This window comes from Microtus oregoni, unplaced genomic scaffold (assembly GCF_018167655.1).
Source record: "Microtus oregoni isolate MIOR12 unplaced genomic scaffold, Mior012 000058F_ref0000040, whole genome shotgun sequence".
Lineage (NCBI taxonomy): Eukaryota > Metazoa > Chordata > Mammalia > Rodentia > Cricetidae > Microtus > Microtus oregoni.
Window position 1 is genome coordinate 2,496,693 of NW_024543834.1, and position 27,647 is coordinate 2,524,339.

The window sequence follows — 27,647 nt, forward strand, 5'->3', positions numbered from 1 at the left end:
TTTTTTTATTTTTTTTAATTTATTTATTAAAGATTTCTGCCTCCTCCCTGCCACCACCTCCCATTTCCCTCCCTCTTCCCCAATCAAGTCCCCCTCCCTTGTCAGCCTGAAGAGCAATTAGGGTTCCCTGTCCTGTGGGAAGTCCAAGGACTACCCACCTCCATCCAGGTCTAGTAAGGTGAGCATCCAAACTGCCTAGGCTCCCACAAAGCCAGTACGTGCAGAAAAGTGGGAAGTACTTTACAACACATGGGCACAGGAGACCACTTCCTGAATGGGAATCTGGGCAGCAGATAACCCCAGCAGCACCGACATTAAGGGCCTCATTGAATAAATGGGACCTCCTGAGACTGAGAAGCTTCTGTAAAGCAATGGACACTGTCACTAAGACAAAAAGGCAACCCACTGACTGGGAGAAGATCTTCACCAACCCCACAACTGGCAAAGGTCTGATCTCCAAAATATATAAATAACAATATATATATACAATATAACAAAATATATAAATAACAAAATATATAAAAAACAATTCATTTTGGCAAGCTTTCCAAGCTTCATGTGTCATACATCTGTTATTTTTTCCCTCAATGTTGTTTCTCTGAAGTTCAGATAGAATTGACTGATTATATTATTTGTTGAATTTGGCAAATAAATAGCTTCTAGGACATTAACCATCTCCTTTTTATTTATCCTTTTCATTTGAGACAGATGGACTTGAGTTGAAGTTTTTCTCTTATCGGTGATAACCTATGTGGTCTTGAAGGAGGTATCGCCTCTCCCAGCATCTGTTTTCTCATCAGACATCAAGAAGAATGCCTCTAAAGGTCAAGACAACATCTGTTCACCACAGTGCTTGCATCCTTCCTGCTTGGCCCACAGCTTGACTCAGTTCCTTCGCTTTTCTTGTGATAAACCAAGACCATGGGGTTGCTTTTTAGAGTTGCACTGATAAAGTACCGTGACTAAAAGCCACCCAGGAAAGAAAGATCTTAGTCTGGGTTAGGGTTCCGGAGGGATCTGAGTGCATTATAGTGGGGAGGCATGACAGCAAGCAGCGGAAGTGGCAGCCTGAATGGGAATCTGGGCAATCATGTCTTCAAACTCAAATGTAGGCAGAGAGAATGTAGCAGAGGTCGAGCAAGGCTATGAACTCTCAAAGCCCAACCCCAGTGACATCCTTCCTCCAACAATGCCATGCACCTCTCCAAAGAGCACCACCACCTGGTGACTGGATGTTTAAGGACTTGAGTCTATGGGGTACATTCTTATTTAAACCTCCACAGTGGCATCAGGGTAAAGACCTTAAAGAGGCAGTGGTATCTTTTCCAGAGTCGTATCTTTCTGCCGCCTGGTTGCAAAGGGTCACGAGATCTCAAACTCATGGGACTTGAGCATAGAGGAGGCCTGGACCTCCCTTTTGAGTTACTATATAAAAGAAATCAAAACAAAACAAAGCAGTTAAACACCAGGACACTTTATAGGCTTTCTGTATGTGAGGAAAAACAGTCAACTTTTACTATATTATGACACTTAAATGCTAAAATGAATCAACCCTAGGTCAAGATAGGAATGAAGGCAATCCCTTCTACCATTCTTGTACCACCATGACATCAGCTACTAAGTTTAGACTCACTGGGAATTAGGAATCTGGGAAAGAAAGTAAGTGGTCATGGCACCAGGTAAAGACCTTTATGGCTTGTGTTATCACACTGGTCAGTAGAAAACCCATCAGAACCTTTTGGAGGAATCGTCTGCACTTTCTTGGGCTTTCATAACAATGGACTACAAACAGGGATGCTTGAGCAACAGACGGGTCACCTCACACTGTTGGGGGCTACCAGTCAACATCAAGGGGGCGGCAGGTTTAACTCCTGCTGGATGCAGTGAAGAGGGCTTTGTTTCAGGTCTTTCCTCTTAAGGATAGCCGGCTGTCCTTATCAGGCCGGATGGCAGGCAGCATTACTCCCACCCACATGTTTGTCTCTGAATTTCTCCTTTTTATAAGGACACCTGCCACTTCTCTCTGTGAGAGAGAGCTTACCCAGTAACCTCTTTTAACTTTATGAAGATCTCGACTCCAAATAAGGTTACATTCTGGTAGATAGAATGTCAATATGTTAATTTTGAGTGAAAGAATTCAATTCATAAAGGGAAGTTTTAGGGGGAATTATATTGGCAAAGAGACAATTATTCCCTGGGTATTTAAGAAGAAGAAGAAAATGCCCATTTAATATTATAAAACAGCTCTTGGATACTAGTATTTGAAAAGCAGGAAGTGTACTTTGAAAACCCTCTAGCTGCTACCACTCCCATGGCTGTAGATAATAATGGACCGTGGTTCACGTTCCACAAGCCAGGATCATGGAGATAAGAGGAGTCAGATACTGTACCTGTTACAGAATGCATCACAGGTATGCTGATTAGGAGGGCATGTAGGAAGAGTGTGTCTGCTGTTTCAGCCTCCTTGTCAATAAAAATAAGCAATGAAATGCAAGTGGAAGCAAAGGCAAATGTTTAAGAGATAGGAGCATCAACGAGGCTATTGTTTTCCATAGGCAGAAGTATGCTGAAAGCAAGTTTCTCCAGGAACTGTGAAGGTGAAAGAACACTGGACCCTTGACCTGTGAATGGGATATTGTATACAAACTATATTATTTGTTATGAGAATTTTATTCTTTTTAAAATTTATTTTTAATTTTATGTGTATGGGTGTTTTGCCTGCATGTCTGTCTATGCACCATATGTATGCAGTTCTTCTGAAGGCCAGAAGAGGACATTGGGCTCCCTGGACCTAGAGTTATAGATGGTTGTGAGCTGCCATGCACGAGGGTACTGAGAATTCAGTCTATAGGAAGCACACCTTAGAATAAGCATTGGAGAAACCAGGACTGACAATCATGCATGCCTAGTTTCTTCAACAGTAGTAAATGAATGACACCTAGCCACCTGGAATGGCAGAATGAAAAGTGATCAATCATGCTGGTGATTCTTGGATTCCTGATTGTTCTGTTTGGAGCCAGTCTTCATGTGAATCTCCCCCCACACCCAGTATTCTGAAAGTGTTCAGGCCCCAGTTCTGCCATGAATGGGTCACACTCCTATGAAAGAGGCTCCATGAACTTTGATCCCTCTACCAATAGAATAGATCCTTATGCTTCTTATCACAGATCCTAATTCCCGGTCCTGAGCTCTGATTATCAGGCAATAGAATTCATTCATATTGTAAAGGCCACAGGTCACAAATTATGCTATGTTTAAACATGTGAGAAATGTCATTCATAAGGTCAGTCTCTGGAGGGCTACAACCAAGTACTTGCAAAGATGTTGCTGTCTCAAGCTCCACTAATCACCTTTTGTGAATTGTCCCCCAACACACAAGACTTGTTGAGGGTGAGGTGGGATGGGGTGTGGGAGAGGTCCCTAACATACCTGGCTTCTGTGAAGAACAGCTAGTGGTCCTAATCACTCAGCCATCTTTTTGTGGCCTCATTTTGAACTATAATTTATATTAATTCTTATTCATATTCACCCCTCCCTGCATTTCAGTATTGAAGAGTGAGTTAGAACCTAGGACATTCCAGGCCAGCACTCTCCCACGAAGTTAAATCCTTAACTCCTTTGACTTGAAATTTGAAAGAAAAATAAAGGGCTATTTGCTGGGTGGCTCTAATCTAGAATTTTCTACAATAGCTACCATTTTCCTAGTTACTAACTTCATGTGTTGTTAAGGCTTGCTTAATACTGAAGGAGCATGCGGGTGTTCCACGGGCTGAGACATACTTGAAAATAAAAACTGCAGCCCAGTTATTAGTCATGCTGGAAATGCCCTAGCTACTTCACTTATTATATATCCTTTAATATGAAAAAAACTACAGTGATGCTCAGGGCTCTAATAACTGCTTCCATCTGCTGTGCCTATGTTTCCTGGTTTTGAAAATTCAACATGGCCCCAGGAAACACAGAATTATAGGGTGTTCAGAGCGAAAAGATGGCAGACCTTATATCACCATTATAATGGCAGAGGAATGCAAGTCTGCAGAGGCTGAATAAATGTTCTAGCTGCCAAGTATCAGCCAGTGACATGTACTGCACTTTAACACAGCCAGTAACTGTGTCTGCAACTATCTGAAACTCAGCCTAGGAAGCCTCCGATCTTCCTCCCTGCCCTTCTGATCTTTGTCAGCCTCATCTTGCAGTCACTGGACAACATACCTACAGCTAGGCAGCCATTTTCATTCTGTCTGGTCCTGAGGAAATCACACAGTGAATAGAAACCTGAGGGACCCCGTTTGTTAGTTTGACATATAAATAGAAGGTTAAAAAAATTAGCAGGTGGTAAATAAGTTATTGAGGGGGGTTCCCATGTGATCATCCACCCTAATTGCAAAACCACATTCTGAAGACTGTGTTTTTCTGATACACTGGGAAAGAAGTATTCTCTGAGTATTTGACTTTCATTGTAACTGAAGGGCTAATTTCAGAAAATTTTTGTAAATAACTAACTGTGAAAAATTCCACATCGGAATGGAAGCAGCAGGATTTGACGATTTACAAGCAAGAAGGTTGTGAGCAGGGTCTGACTATGGCCCTCCACCAATTCAGCATTTGACCACAGCAATTTTCAGTTAATAAAACTCAAACTAATTTAAGTAACCTCATCAACACAATGGAATGTAAATTTTCCTTGCCAAGGAGGGTGAGTGATGAGGTCACAAAATCATAGGAACCCTATTCTACAGTTCACCCAAACTCATTTTTCAAATTCAATGTCTTATTTAGATCTTGGAGAAGCCCATAACATTGAAATTGATTCTTGCTCTTATTTTACACATGTCTTTTGGACTCATGGGTTCCAAGTGATATCTATTTACCTAGTGAGTCTCAGAGCTGGGATGGATCTCAGAATTCATCCCAAGAATCCCAAATATTTCTACTAATAACACATCATATATAGGCCTGGAGAGATGGCCCACCAGTTAAAAGCACTGCAGGCTCTTCCAGAGAACCTAAATTCTGTTCCTAGCACCTACACGCCGTAGCTCCCAACCACCTGCAACCCTAGTTCTGGGGGATCCAAAGTCCTCTTCTTGCCTCCACAGACATGTAAAACCCCAGCCTCCACGCATACTTATAATTAACATTATTTAAATCCTAAAACAATCTATTTAAATAGATGAGAAAATTCTAAGATAAAAGACCTGAGCAGGAAATGAAGCACTCAGCTCAGGGTGAATACTTCTTTAGGACCTGGTCTAAGAAGAGAAATAAAGCAAGCTTGCAGATAAAAGAAGTCACCAAAAGAAAGATTTGTTTATTAGGAAGAGAATTTGATCAGGAGTATGTAATTGCTCAATAAGCAGTTATGGACCTAGAACATCATGTGTAACTATACTGACTTGGCCAAGATGACAACCAGAATGCTTCTTGCACGAAGAGTTCCCAATATACCACCTGCCTGCAACCTTCATTTGCATTACCATCCCATTTGAATTTCAAACCAGATACTTTTTAAGACAATTTCTCATCCCTCTGATTTTATTCTCCCATGGGTGTCTCATCGCAGGGTCTGCACTTTGGGGAAACCTCTCAGTAAGGGAAACTTTCACCAGAAAAGCTGATTATTCAATCAAAAAGGATGTCTGAGTTTCCTCCTGGATACGATGGCTTTAACTTCATTTTCTTGAGATTTGATTTGCCAAATTTTCCTTAATGAGTAATAAGCTTGAGCCACCAACAATCCTTAACCGTGTATATTGCTTACATACTCATTAACATAATGAATTAGGAAATATCTGTTGTCTTTACCATGTCATAAAGCCTATTTGCATTTTTCTCATCACAACCATGAACCAAATGAGAAGACTGGAACCAAAGGGACTCACAAATGTCGCCATGGTTATTTCAGCTGTCTCCCCACGGGCCTGTGTGTTGAATGAAGGCTTCGTCTTCGGCAGTGGCGCTGCTGGCATGTGGTGGGACCCTTAGGATGTGACAGCTTCGGGAAGGCTAGCCCTCGAAAGGGACGTGTGTCATAGCCCAACCGCTGCACTTTTTGCTTCTGGCTCCCATGACTGAGGTCCTCCTATGCTGAATGTCCTCACCTTCGTGACTGAATCCCCACTGGCTCTACAGTAGTGAGGTAAACTGACCCTGACTGAAACTCACACTGTGGGCCAAAATAAACCTTTCATGGTTTGTAAGGGGTTGGTTTAGGGTCTTCTGTTCCGACTATGGGAAATGGATGCAGACAGAAGTGCTAAAGCTCTTGATTTCACACAGCTGGCCCGAGTTCCAGTGAGTTTTGAGGTCTATGTGACTCAAGGTCAGCAGTTTCCAAGGAATTGGGTCAGAGGTTCTGCTGGTTTTACCCTGCACACATAGAATATGCCAAGGTCACCATGGCACCAAATTCTTGCAAGGAAGTGTGTATAGGAGTATGATTTGAATTCATCTATATCCCTTTGCTTCCTGCCTGTTCTCTGCAGTTTCACAGGGCCCTTTCTGGCCTGCTCCTTTTCTCAGGGTCCAGAAGCTGCAGTGCTAAGCATCTCTAAGGATCACACTAAGAGAACAGGCTGTCACCCTCATCAGTCCTGAAGCCATTCATGCCATGCATACATATCCCTCCCCAGCTTTCTGTTTCTCCACCATCTCAGCCTCAGCCCACAGATGTTCCATCTGGAATGAATGTCAATGAAAGGGCCTGGTATGAGTTTTGCAGGGGGACTTTCTGGTCTATCCATTTTAGGATCTCCCACCTGTCTAGCATGGATAACCACTGAGGTAAAGTCTCTTAAGCCTGTGCAATAAAATAGTGTCCCAATAGATGCTGAAACAAACATTCCCTTCGATTATTGTAACTGTTCATTATTAAATAAACAGAACATTTGTATACATTGAAATAACTAAAACAATTCAATGAGAGTTTCCATAGCAATAGAGATAAGACTGAGCTCCTTGCCTATGTATGATGTGGTGGTTTGAATGGGAATGGCCCCCATAGGATCAACCATTTGAAATCTTGGTCATCAGGGAATGGTGCTACTTGAGAGGGATTAGAAGGTGTGGCCTTGTTGGAGGACACATGTGTCACTGAGGGTGGTTTTGGAGTTTCAGAAATCCAAGTCAGGCCCAGTGGCTTTCTCTTTCCCTGCAACTCCAAATGGAGAATGCTCAGCTCCTTCTCCAGCACCATGTCTGCCTGCATGCTGCCATGTCCCACTGTGATGTTAATGGACTGAACCTCTGAAACTGTAAGCTAGCCTCAATTAAATGTTTTCTTTATAAGAATTGCTGTGGTCATGGTGTCTCTTCACAGCCATAGAACACTGACTGAGATACTGTGCAAGGCTAATTGATGTTGAAGGAGCTGCGGGCTGCGTTCCTGCCACCCAGCTCCTGGCCACCTGGCTAGCTTATACCCCAAAATAACGACACACAAACTGTATTCATATAAACACTGCTTGGCCCATTTCTATTAATGTGTGTAGCACCATGAGGTGCACTTACCAGGAAGATTCTAGCCTAAGTCCATCCTGGGTCAGAGCTTTATCGCATCTGCCTCAGAGAGCAGAGCTATGGCATCCAAGCTCAATTCCTCTTCCTCCCAGCATTCTGTTCTGTTTACTTCACCCACCTATGTTCTAACCTATCAGGCCAAGCAGTTTCTTTATTAATTAACCAATGACCATCCTCCATCAAATTGATAATAACTTTTGACCCTCAGAACAGTTCTGCCAACAACAGGAGATAAAGCAACCAATGGCAGAGAGAAATGAACTTCAAGTTCACTACTATAAACAACTGTGATCACAGAACAACAGTCATTCTCTAAATAGTGGAGGAACAAGTGGATAACCACCTAGAAAAGTAATGATAGTTCACAACTTATGACTAAAATAAATCCTAGCTGGATCTAATCTTGTACATGGAGAGAAAAAATAAAAGACAATGGAATTAAAAATAAATATTGGTATAGGAAAGCTTGCCAAATAAAAAGCTTTTATAAATAACTAATTCCCCTCTATTGAAGGCAAAAACAATGAGAAAAATTTTCATGTACTTCCTTAATATAAAGAATTATACATATTGATAAAAGTCATAAAACATGCAGATTATTGAGAAGCTTAAATGACAAACTAATTCATAGAATAAAAATATGTATGAATGGTTCTCAAAATCGAAACATGCTCACCTTTCTTGACAAGAAAAATGCAAAAAGATGTTATGTTATGGGACTAGCCTATGAGCTAGTCTTGGTAAAGATTAAATATTGTAAAGATAAAAATATGGGATAATGCATGATGTTAATGAGCGTGTAAGCAGTGCACACTGTTCCTGGGTATGAGTGTGTAAGCAGCGTACACTGTTCTGGGTTTTTGGTGGAAGTTTGGACTCATTAAAGAAAATTTGGGCAAATCCAATGCAAAAATCAAAGGAAAATTGTAGTATCAAAGTGAAAGTAGATATATCTTTCAATTTGGTATCAGTTTTTCTTAGGGAATTTTATCTTACTGAGAGATTTCTACAGACCACAGACTCCTGCACAGCTCTTAATTGCAGCATTGTTATTTTGGTGCTATAAAAGATTAAAAATAAGTTAAATGCCCACCAACAGGGAATCAGTTAATATTATCCACTATCCAAACATCTTTCATATGCAAATGCAATAAATAATGAAGTACTTCACATGACGGCTTTGGAAACACCATTAAGCTAGATGACTAATTTTTGAGAGAAAGAAGCCAGGGAGAAGCTAGCATGTCTCATGCTTTCATCTGTGCAAAACCAAGAGATCTTATAAATTCATGCTACGTGAGATCCTTTGTCATTGCTATGATGACATAGCTGGCAGATAGCAAATGAGGTAAGGAAGGTTTATCTTGTTTCATAGTTTGAGCATACAGTCCACCTTGGTGGGAAAGTCTTGGCCACAGAAGTAGCTCTAACTCTTGGTAGCAGGAGAGTGAAGTACCTGGATAAGTTGTATCCACTGTAAGGAAATAGTAAGATAAATATTTTTCTTAGTCCACTTTCTTTAATTCCATCAAGGACGCTCGCTCATGGCAGGGTTCCACTTACATTCAAGGTAGGTCTTCTCTACTCCGTTAAATCTTTCTGGGAATATCTGCCTAGACACACCCAAAGGTGTGTTTCCATGGTGAGTCTAAATCCAGTATAATTAAATGTTGACAATTAAGACTAGCCATCACATGCTTACAGAAAGGGAAAATGATTCAAAAGAAATCCCTGCTGAGATCTTCCAGTTAATGGAAAAGGAAGCAGAGGATCAAAGATGTTCTGAGTTCCTGTCAAACTTCACTGTTAACAAAGAAAGAAGGGTACATCCAAGTTAACCGATGGTAACTTTTTTCTCCCTCCAAGTACGCCAGGCTTCTTTCTAAGTGAATGATGGGAATTCGGAGATTAGGTGTGGTTATCAACCTGGATGAACTCATAGTAGATGACTGGGGACAGTAAATTGCAGGTGTGGAGAAGCAGAATGACAGTTCTAGACTCAGGGTGCTGTGGGATCACCCGTGAGTCAGAATGCTGGAAAGGATACAGAGATGAATGCTTCAGTTGCATGATAGATGAAGGTGGGAGTCTTTCACATTACAGAACGATGGTGAAGAAACACTCTTGAGAGAGAGTCAGTGTGACCAGGGGCTCAGAATGAACAAGTGCATGACAACATACAGAGGTTGCATTGCCCTCCGAAGTCCATGACAGACGAAGTCTCCAGCCTCATTGTCCTAGAGGGAGAGAATCGAACAGCTTCATGTGAGCAAATGCCATGTTGTTGTAGGGAGAAGTAAGAAACAGGTCTGTGTCAGTGAGTGGAGCTAATGGTCCCAGTACAGCTTTATCATCTGGGGCATGTCTCCTTGAGGAGGGGATGTTCTGATAGAGATCTGAATCTGAAGAAACCCATCAGGAATGACCGAGTGAGAGGGTGTACTCGTTACATTTCTTTTGCTGTAATACAACATCAACACCAAGGCAACACGCAGATGGCAACTTTGGGTCTTATGGCCACAATGGGTCACAGTCCATGATGGCAGAGTGGAGACAGCAGGTGGTCAACATTTGGCACAAGTAAAAGCTGAGGGTTCACACTTTGAACCTCAAGCCCAACAGAGTTAGTGAACAAGGAACGGTGCATGACGTTTGAAACCTCAAGGTCCAGCCCCCAGTAACGTTCTTTTTCCAGCAGGACCACATCTTTTAAGCTTCCCCAAACCAAACCACCAACTAGGTACCAAGTATTCAAATGCCCAATAGCATGGGAGTGGGGATCTCATTTAAGCTGTCACATTCCATTTGCTGGTCCCCATAGTCCCATGGCCATATCATAATGCAAAACACGTTTAATCTAACTTCAAGTCCCCATGGTCTTTTGCAGTCACAACCTTTTAAAAGTCCATCATTCAAAGTCTCTTCTGAGACTTGATGAAATGTCTTTACTGGAAACACCCATAAAATCAAAAGAGAAAATTAAAAACTTTCAACACATGTTGGAACATAATAATTATTTCCATTCCAAAGGGGAGGAATTGAGCATAGCAAAGAAATACTGGACCAAAGTAAGACTGAGGTCCAGCAAGGCAAATGCTGAAACCCTGTAGCTCCATATCTCGTGTCAAAGGGCTTAGATACTCACCCCTCCAGCTTTGCTGCCTGTAACATACATCTTTCTCTCTGGCTATTTCTACTCTCTGTGTGCATCTCTATGGGCAGATATCCCAGGGGTCTGGCATCTCAAGCTCTTTGGGTCTCCAATATAATTCAGCTTTCCTTTCTATAGCTTCACATCATGGCCTCTCAGCGGCTCAACACAGGGCTCCACCTGTGCCATATACCTTGCCTCAGTGTCTCCCTGAAAGCATAGAGGAAGATTCCGTGATTCCTTTACTCAGGTATCCTTCATGACTCTAAACCCAGCACCTTACCAATGGCACTGCCAAGTTCTGCTACCAGCTGGAGCCTGCCCCTTTGAATCACATTTGTAACATCTTGAGTCTGTTGTTCCTGTCTGGAAGCAGGCAATTTTCTTTCACAAGTTGGAAGCTCTGCGGGATGTGTTCTGGCCCTGAGGGCGCCCCTTCCTCTCTTTTGATGTGGACTGGTTTCTACTTAATCTCCTATTTCCTTCAGAAACATTGGCTGAAAACATTAAGTTTCTGGGTGCTCTGTTTCTCTTAAACTGCACGTTTTATATTCATTTCTGCCTCATGTGCTCTTTTTTTTTTATTATAAAGTGGTTACTAGTAACCACGCAACAGAGTTGACATTATGCTGTCTTAAAATCTACTATACTAAAGAAATGGGTCCATTACTTTTTAATTTAGCCTCAGGCATGTTCTTAGAACACAAACAGAAAGCAACCATATTTTTTGCCAAGATACCACAATGATGGTCTCTAGGCCAATTGCTAACGTTGGTCTCTTCGGAAACCTCTTGAGCTGGGCCTCCCCATTCCACATAGCTTTTAGCACTGCTGTCTTCAAAGAGCTTACTAGGAGGGCCGTTAAGCTCTGCTTCAATGTTCAATCTCTTTTATAGCCCAAAGTCCCAGAGTCCTTCAGTATTTGTGTTGCTTTCATTGGTTAATGAATAAAGAAACTGCTTGGCCCGATAGGGCAGACCTTAGATAGGTGGAGAAGAAAGAACAGAATTCTGGGAAGAAGAGCAGAGTCAGGCAGATGCCATGATTCTCCTGCCAGAGATGGATGCTTGTTAGACTCATGCTGGTAAGCCACAGTCAAGTGGCAATACACATTAATGGAAATGGGTTAAATCAAGATGTAAGAGTTAGCCAATAAGAGGCTAGACATAATGGGCCAGGCAGTAATTTAATTAATACAATTTCTGTGTGGTTATTTTTGGGGTTAAGCTTGCCAGGCAGTATAGAACAAAAGGACCCACCCCTCTTACTACAGTCTTCTATTTTCATCTAAAAATAAATGTCACCCTTGTCACAATAATAGCCTACTCATAGTACCAACATCCATGTCAGTCACCTTTCTCTTGATGTGATAAAACATCAAGACCAAGATAACATGGAGAGGGAAGCATTTATTTGGGCCATGGTTCTAGAGGGTTAGAATCTATGATGCTAGGGGCAGCAGGGGGAAGGCATGCAACTTAAGCAGATGTTGAAGGTTCACATTGTGAACCACAAGCATAGAAAGTGAATTGGAAATAATGCATTGTAGCATTAAGGGCCGGCTTGTTGGGGTTTCTGTCCCGCCCGGTACCCCACAGCCGGCAAGCCCCAAAGAAAATCACACAGAGATCTCCATAAGTTATAAAACTGATTGGCCCATTAGCTCAGGCTACTTATTAGCTCTTATAACTTATATTAACCCATTATTCTGATCTATGTTAGCCATGTGGCTCAGTACCTTTTACAGCGGGGCAGATCACATGTTGCTTCTTCGGAGTCCGGGCAGGACTGGGAGGAATGGGCTTCCTCCTTTCCAGCATTCTCCTGTTCTCATCGCCCCACCTCTACTTCCTGACTGGTTGACCCACCTATACTTTCTGCCTGGCCAATCAGCATTTTATTAAAATACATGATTGACAGAATACAGGCAATTCTCCTGCACCAATGCATGGCATTTGAAACCTCAAAGTCCCCCTGCCCCCGTGACACACCTCCTCCTGTAAGGCCATACCTCCTAATCCTTCCCAAGCAGTTCCACCAACTGGGGACCAGTTCTTAAATGGCAAGATCTATAGGAGCTTCTCACTGGATCCACCACAGCATGTGGCAATAAAGCAGAAAGGACAAAGGTGGGTCTCAATCTAGTTAATTCAAGGGTAAGAGCTTATCTTCAAGGAGGGGACAATAGGAAATTAATCTCAGGGGAGATTTTTAAAAGTGGTGTTATGGTTTGAGTGATAATTGTCCCCTCTAAGTTCATATGTTTGAACACTTCTTCACAAGATGGGAGTGCTGTCTGAGAGATTGTGGAACCTCCAGGAAGAGGGTGCCTAGCTGGAGGAAATGGATTGATAGAGGTGAGCCTTGAGGGTCATATCCTGGTTTTGCTTCCAGCCACCGACTCTCTGAATTCTGGTGAACTGCCGTCATGTAAGCAACTGCCTCCTGCTCTCATGAATGCAAACTGATTTGTTGGGGCCGCCATACCTTCCATGTCACAGTGGAGCATATGCCAAAAATAATCCTCCCCCCTCAAGTTGTTTCTGGTATGTGTTCTGACTCAGCCATGAGAAAATTAACAAACTTAGTAGACTGAACCCAGATCGTGCAATAAAATGATTAGGGACTTAAATTTGGTTTCTTTGGTCAGGAGAAGCCATTGAAGCAAGAGGAAAGATGGGGTTGGATTCATGCTTTTATAGTATCAGTCTTGCAGGTGGGTGATAGAACAGAACTTGGGACAGGGCGTACACTGAGGAAACTCTTCAGTAGTCCAAGGGATTGATGGCACCGTATTAGCCAGTATAGTAAAGGTGGAGAGGAGAGGAAACTTCCAAATTAGAGCCCATGGTTGAACTATGGGGAAAGAGAGTTAGAGAGGGACCCTAGGTAACTCTTAGGCTCTTGTTCAGCAACTGACTACTTAGTGTCTTCTGCAGTGGGAAGGAGTTTGGGAAGTGGTTTGGGACAAAGGCAAGAGGCTGGATCATTATATTCATCTTCAAATAACTCCATGGGATTAAAATTTTATCAGGATGGAGAATGAGTAAACAAACAAACAAAAAATGGGGGAAAGACAGGTTATATAGTTGAGATAATTAGACCCCCCCCAAAAAAAAGAAAAAAGAAATTTGGCCTTTCTTTGTAATTATACATAATAAGCATTTGCTTTGGATACTGAATTGTAATTCTTTATTGTGACTCTGAAGTGATACTTATACTTTCATCCTTATGGATAAATGAATGAGGCACAGTGAACTTAACATGACCAAGGTCATATTGAACAAAAAATAACAGCAAAACCCAGGGACAATGGTTTAAGCAATATGAGCCCACATCACTCGTGTTCTCTCTTATTCTTTCCTCCTCTTCCTTTTCCAGTTCATCATTTGACATCTGTGATTTATCGACTTTGTATCCCTATATTTATAACATAAACCACATATGTAATTAAAAAAACACATTTAAGGAGTGTACAGTCCCAGGGAGTGTGTGATACATAAGTGGAATGCCCCAACACTCTGTAGGCTGAGATAGATCAACAGGTCAGCCTTGTCTACTTAGTGAGATGTAACAGGGCAGGGATAAATTTAAGTGATTTCCTGAATATGTCAAAAGTGTTTTCAACATGTAATTGATAGGAAAAAAATGTTTCCAAAGTTACAAGTTCAATGTTTTATGTTATTCTCATATAAGATTTTCAAACTCTAGGGTGAAGTTGGCACTCACAGTACCTCTCAGCTCATCAGCCACACTTTACACACTCAATAATGTCATGGGCTTGCACCTGTTATAATGTCCAGCACAGGGGCAGTGCCTGCCCTTCTTTCCAAAGCAGTATTCAATGAAAATGTCTGGAGGCAAGGACTATTGACTATACAAACCTTACAGACAATCTCTGAATGGGAATAGATATTGGAAACTTAACAAAATTAGCAATAGAGACAGGATGGAGAGGGGAAGGAGGTAGACTCAATTGCAAGCTATTTCTGGCTCTTTCCTTTCTTACCCCAGGCACTCCATCTCTTTCCTTGCTTCTCTTGCAAGAACAGATGGAAGTGGAAAACGATAGGTGCCTCTTCTTAATGCTGTTGCCCCAAGCACCTCAAGCCATTGAACTTCAGGGCTCTCTATGCTTAAACACATGATATACAACCAGGATGCGGTTAAGAATACACAATGTCTTCTTACATGATGACAATGGTGTAAGAAGTGTAAATGCTAACATCTTCAGAATTTAGGAGCTCTTTTCTAAGTTCCTAATGTCTCCAAGGAGCAAATCCTGCCTCTCCAAATCCATCTGAATTAGACAGAAGATCTCTTTCTCTCCAACACGAATAATATTTCTGCTTACATGTAGGTCAGAGCCAGACAAACGGCTCTTGTGTCTGCAATCTATTTCAGACTTGGCTGTCATGACAACCGTGGGATTGGGCCCAGGTGTCTTCTCTCTCCTGACATACAGACAGCAAGTTTGTAGGCTGGGCTGTGTCTGAGGAGTGGCACTTGGGCGGTGCCCTGGATGACTCAGCCTACGCTTCTCTGCAGGATGTCTGACCTAATTGACTGCAAAGAGCCTGTTCTCGGGGATCACTTATGGTTTGGATGAGGAGAGGCGCTTGGTTGGGATTGTTTACAGGCCAGGTTTCCTTGGGGCTGCACGGGGATGGGAAGAACGAGTGAGGAGCATCCTCCAAGGTGTGTGAGATCCTCAAAAGCAAACTTGACTGATTTTCAGTGTGCTGGGCTCTTATTTTTTTTTAATTATGTTTTCAGTTGAAATAGAATTATATTAGCACAACTCCCCCCCACCCCACCCCCCCCGCCACACACACACACATACCTTTCTTCTTTCCAGAGGCACAGCCCACCATCTCTGGATTCTCTCCATTCTGGAATCTCTCTCCTGTCCTCCCCAACTTTCAAGTTGATAGCCTCCTTTTCTTCTAATGTGTTTGTGTGTATGCACACACACACACACATTTGTGCATATATTTGCTATATAAAATTTATGTTACATTCATATATATGCACAAATCTATATAAATATAATCTGCTGAATTGGTTCTTTGGTGTTAGTGCAAACATGATTTCAAGGCTGACCACTCTACATTTGATAACCGATAATGTGGCCGGGGGCTCATGCCTGGCAGAGGCTACTTGTCCTTCTGCCAACAGTCATTAGTTGCCTACAGTTTTTTACCTAGGGATTGGAACCCTTAAAATAATCCCCCTGTCATGTTAACAAATACACTGATCCTTCTATTGTTTCTGTTGTGAGTCAGTTCTAGGGGAGACAGTTTTAGAGCAGACTTCATGGGATTCTGACTCTTAAATTCTTGATCCTTCTCTTCTGGGGTTTTCTCTGTGCCATAGATGCAGGAGCAGTGAGGCAGATGTATCCACTGGGGCTGGGGCCCCCAAGAGCTGTTGGTCTCTATATCATGTCCTGCGTGATTTACTGTGATGGTTTCCATTTGCTGTAGAGAAAGGCTTCTTTGATGAGGGTTGGGAGCTATACTTGTCTGTGGGCCTAAGGATAAAATTTAGGGTGAACTAAGTCGTGCTCATCTAACAAAGCAGTGGTAGTAGCTTCTTTTCTTAGGTCCATGACCTCACTAGCCCCAAGAAACTGGCTAGACTTCCAGTATCAGCCATTCTTATCCAAGGGCATAGGTTATGAAGTAATGCCCAAAGAGGGCAGTGCTGGATTGCCTCCTATGCTACTCCGAGTTGTCTATCTGCAGGTCCACTCAGCTCGGGATTCCACTGGGGCATGGATCACATCTTCCCTCCAGTGTGACCAGAAGGTCACTTGTCTTAGACCTGTGGTTCTCACATTGTATTGCATAACAGAATCATCTAAGTGCATTGAAACACCCCAGATCACCTGGCAAAACCTTGTCTTTATTATATAAGTATCTAGCCAAGACCGTGAAGTGAGTGTATTGGTGGTTCTTAAGTTCCCCAGGGGATTTCCATGTACAAGCATTACAGAGGCAGGGACACACAGGTTGAGCTGGGAAAGGCCTCTAGTATCCCAAAACTTAGAGAGATCAACTTTCATAAGCACACACCGTAATGGAATTTAAGGATCTAAAGCCAAGTGATTCAGAAATTTTTGTTGTCGTTCTTAAATATTACAAAGATTCATGAATGCTTTTACGGTAGCTCAGGGGGTGTAGGGGCTCGCCACCAAACTTGAGGACATGATCGACAATCTCCTTGGAGTCATATAGTGATAGAAGAGAACTCACTCCTGCAAAGTTGTCCTTTGACCTCCACATGTAGCCTGTGCCACACAGACCCCCGTCAGACATACAAATGAAAGAATGAATGCTTAAAAAAATCCCCAGATAACAAATTCATTTGCTTATGTGACCCATAGGTATCAATATCAGCCACGCTACGAGTTAAAGCTGCTATTTATTTCTTATTTATTTTTAACACAGAAATGCCCCAAACACATAGCTTGTGGGGTGACAGCACAATGGTGTCGCAGATTGTGGACCCTTAGGGAAAGCTCATCCCAAATCACAATAGGGGCCGAAGATCCATTCTTTCATCTAACCGTGGCGAGAGTCATAACTCAGAGCCTTGTTCTATGGCATCCCACCCTGACCACGCCTGAGCTTGTCTGATTTGCCGACCCTCTGTGGTGGCCCAGGGACCTTGGTATGCTTGGAGAACTGCCAAGCTACCCCTTTTTCATGATCTTGAGGAAACTACAGGACTTGTTCCTTGGATGCAAGGAATTCCTCTTTTTACTCGTGTTTCAGACTTTCTGAACTATGGACACACAGGACAAAGGTCTTAGCAGAAAACACAGACTAATCAATTTTTAGATCCTGGAAAACTATAGAGTGAGGGAGCATTTTCCAACACGGCCTTTTCTTCCTCTGTGCTTTGTGATTTGCTTTCAGTGGGGGCTTCATATGTCGACCGGGCCAGTCTCCAACTCCTGAGTTCAAGGAATCCTCCTGCCTCAGCAGGCATGTATGACTGTGTTTGGCTCACTTCTCACTTTTGCATTTTGGCCATCAGTTTGGGGATGTGTGAAAATATTAGTTTATTAGTCTCACAAAGTGATAACTAACTGCTTATTATGCGTTAGACCTTGTGTCACATGACTTCTGTTGACTCTTTGGATTCTTAGGCCCTTCTAAGTTGTGAGTTACTAGCTCCCCAATTGTATCAATAAGGTAAATCCAGCAGACTGTAAAACCTTGCTCAAGTGAGTGTGAGAAGTCAACATAGAGGATGGGTGGTGGTTATGTCCTTCCAGAGCCCTAGATCTGTATTCCATGCATGGCCTCTGTGAGCAGTCAGCCATCATAGCATTGTGCTGAGTGTACGTGTTGGGGCTACTTTTGTTTCCATGGGTAGTACAGACAAAACTAAAGGGAACACAGATGGACACACACATACACACAGGTCCACAGAGACAGAGAGACACAGAAGAGAGAAGACACACACAGAGACAGACAGAGAGACAGACAGAGAGAGATTGAATCACTCAATAACCTCCCAAGTCCCTTTGCAGGGTGTCTGCCTTTGCCTCCCAAGACCTCCAGCACTCTATGGGACCCTAGTGCAGTCCCCTGGGAGCCCCTCAACCTTGCATACCCACAACAGACACAGCAACCCAAGGATGGAACGATGGTGCTGTTGGCCTGTAAGGCGGACCTTCCTGCCTAGTTAAATCTTCCTGGCAATGCCTTCAGAGATACTCAGAGGGCTCTTTCCTAGGCAATTCCATCCCACATAAGTTATCAATAAAAAACAGCAATCCCATCAACTATCATTTTTGAAAAATTTAGAAAAAAAAGCTTAAGTTCTAAGATGCATGGATAGAAAAGCTCCTAGACTGGAATGTTTAGCTTAGAAACAATATAAAAATAAAGACTGCCACAAAAACCTGCTGAGAACCTAGAAAGAGGCTATTCACCACGGTCCCCAAATGCTGGAGCAGACTCCTCTTTCTTCCCTCTCAGAGACTCATGATTTCCCTCAGACTGGTTTCCCTAGTTTCCCACTCAGTATTAATGTCAGAGTAAGTTCTGCTTTAAACAACCTTCAAGTCAACATTAAGCTTGTGATATTTGTCTCTCTTGAAGCAAGCGATGGGATATTAGCTAACCTTTATTGCTCTATCACATTCTGTCATCGGAATCTGCCAAAGTTGCTGATATTCCTTATTGTTGATCGATTTAACATTTTTGATAATTGTGATTTCTGACATTGCTCATTCTTGCCGCAAGTGTGTGTCTCTGTGTGTATCTGTAGCTCCCTTTCCCTATCCCCCTTCATTACTAGGATCTATGATTTTATTACACTTTTCTGGGCCCAGCTTTTCAAGTGTTTTCACCACTTCTCTTTGCACTCGCTCCCCTTTGTCTGTCTTTCTGTCTGTTATAGCTGTCGTCTTGTCTTTCTCCCTCTCTGTCCAGCTTCAATGTAAACATCTGCTCACACCTCCCTCTCTTTGGTCTCCCCATCGTTGATATGATGCGAACGGCCTGCATTTGAGAGCAGCTCCTGCCTTCTGCTGTGATCTCCCACTTCGACTCCTGGGTTATTTGCTGTGCGGCTGAGTCTGTAAATACGCAGGGGATTGTAACCTTAGGTGTTTGCTCTTTCTCGCCTGACATCCTTGTGGCCAGAGACCATCCTATGCTTACATTCTAATTTCTGAGTTGACTTGGTGTTGCTTTCTGTCTCAGAGTTTCATCAGTGCCATACATGGGTAACGTCAGTTACAGGGAATTTAAGGGGTCTGTATGAGAGTCTCAGAATGAGTTAAAAAATATGTATGAAAGCATTTCTTTCCAAAGCTCAGTCCCCATGCTGCATGTAGCTACTGCTTATGTGGAGATTTTGTGGGGTGGAAGTCCAGATCCACAACGCCACAAAATGGCCAGATCTACGATAAGTTGAGATCCATAGTGCCACAAAATAGCCAGATCTACTACAAGTCCAGATCCACAACGCCACAAAAATAGCCAGATCTATTACAAATCGAGATCCACAGTGCCACAAAATAGCCAGATCTATTACAAGTCGAGATCCACAGTGCCACAAAATAGCCAGACCTACTGCATTTTAAAGCAAGTTTCTTCCAGCATATGGTGCCCACAACAATATCCAGCAGAATGGTGACACTGGGTACGCGTGAGAGACGATGAGGTGGGTAGGCTTGCTTCACGTTTTTCTTCTCTGCCCACTGCCTTTAAGCAGTTTGTTTAATTCACTCCCCCCCCCCCCAATTTTTGCAGAGCTTGGTGGGGTGTGAAATTTGCGGAGAGTTTTCTAATCCCCAGAAGGCTCTAGAATGGTGCTCAAGGTCACCTGACAGTCCCCATGTGTGTCTCATCTTGTTGCTTTTACCCCCTATGAAAGGGCAGCTGGACTTCCAGCTGACCATCTCGCTTACCCAATAGAGACAGCCAGCTGCAGAAAAACAGAGCAAGGAAAAAACTCAGGAAAGAAAGTGCCTGGCATTTCTTTATAGCTTAACTCATCAGGCGCCCAATAACGAAATGCTTTCCCTCTTGTCACGGGCTCGGCAGCTTTGATCCGGAAATCCCAGGTGCCCAAGTGAGGGGTAGAGCTATGAAAATTCAAGCAGAATGACATTTTCCAAGGAGAATTGGATTAGTGGAGGGGAAAATGCTGCCAAGATGAAAACCTTTCAGGATGGGGGAACGATAAAGTGCAACGGCAACATCATACCTTCAGCACGACTCCCTTCACAGTGAAGGGATGTGACCTTTGTGTGAAGGAAACCTGGGCTCCGCCACAGACATTTCGCTAATGCTAATGTTCCCGTACCCAGCTGCAAAATCCATCTGCGCCCTTCAAGTACTTTTCTTCTCCTTCCTGCTCTGGTTATTTTTCCGGGCACGCTTCTTAAACTGCCAGAACTCAGTATGATTTTACAACCTGGAGCCAAACTTTGGAAGCTTGAAGAAGAGCTGAGAGGCAGACGCAAGTGTAAGCTGACCTCTCTCTCTCTCTCTCTCTCTCTCTCTCTCTCTCTCTCTCTCTCTCTCACACACACACACACACACACACACACACACACAGACACACACACATAGCTGTCAAGATAAGGGAACCCTGGGCTCTGCTGGTGTTGGGGAAAACGGCTTAGCCTCACCTGAACTCACTTCCTGCTGGATAGGCCTCTGCTTGGCTGGGGTGCAGAGACAAACTCTGCCTCTAGAGAACACAGGTTCCACTTGCTTCTTCCTCCTGAATGCTGGGTTTGTAGGAATGCCTCACTGGTTGGCCTTCCTGAGGCAGTTTCCTGCCACTGAGTCCTGAGGGTGAGAAAATCAGAGCACAGGGGATAGTTTTCTACAGAAGAACTTTTTTCAAAACCTTTGGAAGCATCTGTGTTTTCCTGTTTTTACAGGGATTCTACAGAGGGCACGCATGCCATTCTCTCATCTACAGATGAGCAAAAGGAGTCCGGAACCTTTACTTACCTAACATCTTAGGAACAGTAATTATAAAAGTAGAATTTGTATTTAGATTTATTTTCATTGCAGGGCCAGAATAAACACACACACACACACACACACACACACACACACACACACACACACACCACACCACACACCACACACACACACACACACACACACACACACAATACTATATATCTCCATATATATTCATACATACATAGGCATATATACATATACACAGTAAGGACTTTATATATTCAATTCACTTTATTGTTCATACTTTCATTATTGTGCCTATCCTAACCTGGGGCTAGAGGGGTTTTGTTACTTGCTTATGAATGTCATTTATGGGACTTTTGTTTGTTTTTCTGGTCTTGAATTCACAACATGGCTGAGGATAACCTTGAACTTTTGATCCTCCTGTCTGTACCTCCCCAGTGCTGGAATTACGTGCCTGGTTTATGTGGGGCCGGGGTAGAACCCAAGGTTTTGGGCATGCTAACCAAGCATTCTACCTAATGAGCCAAGCCACCAGCCCCACAAGTGTGGGACTTTGTGATCAAGAAAAAAATAAAATAAAGCAGGCAAGAGTTGAATGTCCTTATTACCCATATACCAAGCTCTTTGAAACCGCATGTCCTCTGACATGTTTGACCTTCAGAGTTGCTTAATAAGAAAGAAATCACATCGATGGAGCCAGGGAATAATTCTAAGCACTCTCTGATCTTAAGCCAATCCTGTCGCCAACAAGAGGTTGTAGCGTGGGGTTCGTGACATTTCTCAGTTAAGAAAGGATTCACATTCAAGGAGAGGGAAGTTTTCTAATTGTGACTGTCAATTCTGTCACACCTCCCTGAACTTTGGGGTTGTGGGGGGGTGAGCACAGGAAAGTGACTGACAAGACCGGCGAGGATTCCCAGGGAAACACACAGCGATCGGAAGTTGAACACACCACACAGGTGGGTGGCTGACTATCACACAGCAGGCACGGGGTACCAGGCCCTCAAAGATGTCACAGATATTTGTGGTTCATAATCTTCTCCCCGGTGTTCAGGCCTGGAAACCGAAACCCCATGAGATCTGGGTCAACGAAGCAGGAGTGAGTCTGACTCTCGATTCTGATTCTTCAGCTTGTGCTCTGTGACAGCTGGATCTTTGTTATCCTTCACATTGTTGGGACCAGATTCCCGATACAACTTCCTTTCCTTTGTGTGCCTTCTGCTTCTTTCTATCCTGTCTGGAGAATGAGGAATGCAGATTCATCAATGGGAACGGGGTCTGCCCTTAGCCATGTAAATTATCTGACAATACCACTGCTCATTACGTCATCCCGAAAACAACCCCAGCAGATTCGCTGGAAAGCACACCCCACTCTGTCTTCTGTCAGATGAGTCCAAGTGGGTGCTTCAAAACTGTGGCTTTCTAGAACGCATGATTTTTCTTCGTGTGTCCTAGATAAAACCTTTGCAGACGAGTCCTGGGCAAAAGAAGCCATTGGCATTTTATTTGCCGTAGCTTTATAAAGAGAATCATCTCAGGCGTTTTCACTGTGTGTCGGCCTTGTCTGCAAACCTACTTCAGTGCTCCTGCAAGGAGAGCAGCATTGGTCCACCGCAGTGGGTATGGGAATCTGAACCACCTGAAGAGCATTCAAATGGTCTCATGTTAGCAGTTTCATAAGGCCGAACGCAATAAAACACATGGAATTTGGCAGGTAAGAAAAATAATAGTTGGCTAGGTGGAACGCGCTTCACCGATTAACATTTTGAAAGGGTGGAACCATCAGCTGGGCGGATAAAGTAACCGACATTTCGCTCCATTTCTGCGCCAAGCTGGCACCTGTATGTGATATAAAAACAAGCCCACTTGCTGCTTGGATTCGTTCACTTGTTCATTCATTGACATTTTAGTAATCATTTACTACAAGCTGCATGATAGCACTGTGACAGCTGGACAGACAATCCTCTGTGACATGGGAGGAGGTGGGTGGGGAGGGTAGTGCTTTCTTTACTCATCTCTGTGATGAAAGCAACTCACAGAAGGAAAGGGTTCTATCCATCCCGGTGGGGCAGCACACCAGTGAAAGCAAGAGACATCTGCGTCCTCGGGCAGGAAACAGAAAGCCATGGATCCTGGCATCGGTTCCCTGTCTCCCTTTTATAGGGAGAATGTGCTACTTACATGAGAGGGTGGGTCTTCCTGCCTCAGTTAGGCTTTCCTGGAAACTCCCTAAAAGGCAAATGTATCCCCACAGAGATCCTACATCGGGTCAAGACAGGAACGTGACCGATGCTGACAGCACAGAGCCTGACTGTGATGTGGAAGACTGGAGAGCAGAGGAGGGGGCATGGGAGGAAAGGCTCTCTCTGGAGAGATGCTGGAAGGAATAGGAAGTGAGGTCTAAGGCAGGGAGAAAGGATGATGGCCAGCTTCCGGGGGTGCCACTTCTATGACAGTACTAGGCGAGAAGAGAAGCCAGCTATGAAAATCATTTTATGAAGTTTGTCTGTTATATAGTGGGGACCAGAGCATCCTGGAAGGTGTCAGAGAGAGGAAGGACTTGCATGTATTAGGACATGTTATCTGAGAGATAGTTTAGGGGTCAGTTACTGAATTGTAAGAAAAAGGCTCAGGGTTTTCTAGCACGGAATGAACGTTGACAGTTTGGGCCAGCATCATTTTTAGTGTCTCGGCAATTCTGCTGAGCTTCTGATGTCTGCCGCCGCTTTGTGATACCTTTTGTTTATTAAACATCAGCTAGTCCTGGGTGCAAGAGTTGGTGACTGAGTGTAGAAGCCCATTCTCCCGAGGTTTCTCAGGGGGTTTTGTCAAGAGCCTTTGTGGTCTCATTTTCTTTAAAAGTGGGAATGGTGGCTTGTGCTTGTAATGCCAGCTTTGGGGGGCTGCATGGTGAATTCACAGTCAGCTTGAGTATGCGTGATAACAACACAAGAGAAACAGGGAACAGTGACCTGGCTTGCATATAACCTTCTTTGGAAATAAAAGAAAAATATTTCCTTCCCTCCACCTGGGGTCCATGGCCTGACAAAGTTCCATGGCAATTACTTCCTAGTGCATGGCATGTCCCATGTATGTTCCCATGTGCATGTCCAATGCTCGTTCTCATGTGTATGGCATGTCCCATGTACATTCGCAGGTGCATGCCAGAGGATACAGAACAAGGACTGCTGGGCCAGCGTATTCTCCAACAGTCAAAATGCAGACCACCGAGACTGAAGTTTTATAACCAAAGGGCAAAAAAATAATATCTCCATTGCACTGTTTTGAGTACCTGTTCTTATTTTCTTGGTATGATCATTTAATTTTTGTTTGTGTCTCCTGTGACATATTGAAATCACATCTCGCGATTATGCATAGATCTCTGGGTCAAATTAGCATATTCAGTAAGCACCTGCTGGTGAGAGGGAATACTGCAGACTTGTCAGGTAGGTTGGGGGAGAAAGAAGCAAGAAGAGACCGTACAATTCCCTAACTCCAGCTGGCTCACTTTTGGGCAAGGGTGGAGATGGCTGCTTTAGAAAAGTAGGTAGTCAACCATTGCCTACGGGCAATGGCTCATTCATGTGTATTTATGATTTAATCTTCTCAGTTTAGTACAGATTATATACTACTATATGCAAGTTAGCAGGTCATTTCCTGTGGAGTTAGAGAAAGACACAGATGGGAACTGGTGGCTGGGGAGAGAGCGCTTGTTGTTTAAGTACCACAGGCCCTAAGTTTGGTTCCTCAGCACCCGCATACAAGCTGGGGGTGGTGTTGGGCACCTGTAACCCGTGCTGAGTGGTGCAGAAACAGGTGGGTCCCGAAGACTTGTGGACCAGTCCATCTAACTGAAACTCAAAGTTTAGATTCAAGGCGGAGGCCTAAACTCAAATTAAAAAAAAAAAAAATGAAGTGCTATAAAAGAAGTCGTCCTAACTTAAATGTTTCTGAATCCTTTTGATTACTCCATCTTAGGAAAATATAATTGAGAGCCTACCTCCATATCACCATTATTTTTAAGCATTTTTATTCATTTTATAAATCCACATATAAAAACTGGAATATGTAATTTTCAAATGACTTAGCTGACACAAAGTTTCTAAAATGATTTGTTAATACTATTTTGATGACAATAGTAAGATGAAATGTGTTAATTATGAGAACTTTTAACTGTGCAGTTGAAGATAGGAAGCCTCATTGTGTTCAGTTGGTCTCATGTGTTCCATTGTTAAAAGGTTGTTTTAGGCTGATGTGTACTCTATGGTAGAGTATAGCCCTACCATGTGCAAAGCCCTGGGTTTGATCCCCAGAACTTTACAAACTGTCATTTTAGCTTTAGAAGGCCATGTAAGTTAAAATGTAGGAAATGCATCCTTGGATCTTTTGTTTGTTTATTTTTGTTCTTTTTCAAGACAGGATTTCTCTGTGTAGTCCTGACTGTCCTAGAACTCTCTCTGTAGACCAAGCTGGCCTTTGAACTCACAGAGATCCCCCTGCCTCTGTCTCCCCACTGCTGGGGTTAAAGGTGTGTGCACTATTGCCCTGATACATCCTTGGATTTTATTTGACTGTTTGCCAGCGATATTCCAGTCCCAATTACCAACTGTGCAAAGTTTTCTTTTTATTGTTTTTTCTTTTGAAGTTCGCCTTATCAACATCAGCCTATCCGGACACCAATTGTTACTGCAACGTTATGAGATGGTAGGTGTGGTGTATGTTATGCATGCTAAAAGATGAGACCTGAAGCCAGCAAACATCCTCAGGGAGATTTCTCTGTGTCGGGAGGCAGCAGAGTGTGGATGGGACTGTGCAGAGAACATCCAGGGGTGTGCGCATGCTCTGATCTGGAAGGTTCATGTGGGCAGGGAGAACTGTGAACACAGCCTTGTGCAAAATCATAAGCTTACTTAGAACACAGGGAGATTTTTAAAACATGGTTGCAGTTTTCAATTGTGATCTGTCTGTGTGACTGCATTGTATTGCAGAGTGGAAAGGTTTCACAGGCTGGAGTCTGTGTCCTAGTCTTTCACATCCACAAGCCCCACACAGATGTGGTCTCTTGAAACTATGCCTAATTATTCTGATAGATTTTTAAAAAGCTTTTTCTACTAGAACATCATGCAATCTACAAACAGATCTGTTTTTACTTCTTCTGTCCCTGTTTAGATTATTTTTATTTCTTAAATGTATTTTTTAGTTAATATACAAAGCAGCAGGCAGGTTTCGTTATGACACCTCCATAGTCATGTATAATTGTCCCCAGCTAGTGTTTCCTCCCTCTGCACTTCAGTCTCTCCCCCTGACCCATGGGACTTCCTGTCTTAAAAAAAAAAAAAGGTAAAAATAGAATCTCTGTATGACTCAGCAATTCTACCATAGCTGTGGCCTAAAGTAATCAAAAACAGTTGCTTAGGTAGTTTTTCGCAAATATTCAAACCAGATTAATAACAGGGTACCAACAACACTGATATCCACCAATGAATAATGAATAAACACAGTTTAGTATAGATGTTTATATAGCTGTTAAAATGTTTCTTTACTGTTGGTGTGTGGCGAAAAGCAGCGAAGCATCGATAGATGCATGCTTCAGCGTGGCTGGAAACATTTTCCATGTGAAAGAACCTGGTCCCAAATGATCACATGTTGAGTGTGTGTGCATTTGAGTGTGTGTGTGAGAGTGTGTGTGCACACAAGTGTGAGTATGCACAAATGTGTGAGTGTGTGCGTGTGAGTGTGTGCATTTGAGTGTGAGTGTATGCATGAATGTGTGTGCAAGTGTGTATGTGTGTGTGCACTAGAAAACAATAAGGCTTTCCCAGTGAACTTCAGGTGAGGGAACTGCTGATAAGAAAGGGAATGTTGCAACTAATTTTCTTAGTGTTTGGAGCTATAGCCATGGGCTACACAGGTAGACGTTCTGTACCTCATACGAGTCCTGAAGTTGCTTTTCTTGTATAACCTCCGTGAGTTATAAGAAGAACCAGTTTATTTCTAATATTTTTACGTTAAATGCTGGTTTCCATACAATGGAGCTCCCAAGGTCCCAATGAGGAGCAGAAGGAGGGAGAACATGAGCAAGGAAGTCAGGACCATGAGGGGTGCACCCACCCACTGAGACAGTGGAGCTGATCTACGGGGAGCTCACCAAGGCCAGCTGGACTATGACTGAAAAAGCAGGGGATAAAACCGGACTCTCTGAACATGGCGAACAATGAGGGCTGATGAGAAGCCAAGGACAATGGCACGGGGTTTTGATCCTACTTCATGTTCTGGCTTTGTGGGAGCCTAGCGTGTTTGGATGTTCACCTTCCTAGACATGGACGGAGGGGGGAGGACCTTGGTCTTTCCACAGGGCAGGGAACCCTGACTGCTCTTCAGACTGGAGAGGGAGGGGGAGAGGAGTGGGGGGAGGGGAAGAAGGATGGGAGGGAAATGGGAGGCTGGGAGGAGGGGGAAACTTTTTTTTCCGTTTCTCAATAATAAAAAAAAAAAGATGTAAGCAT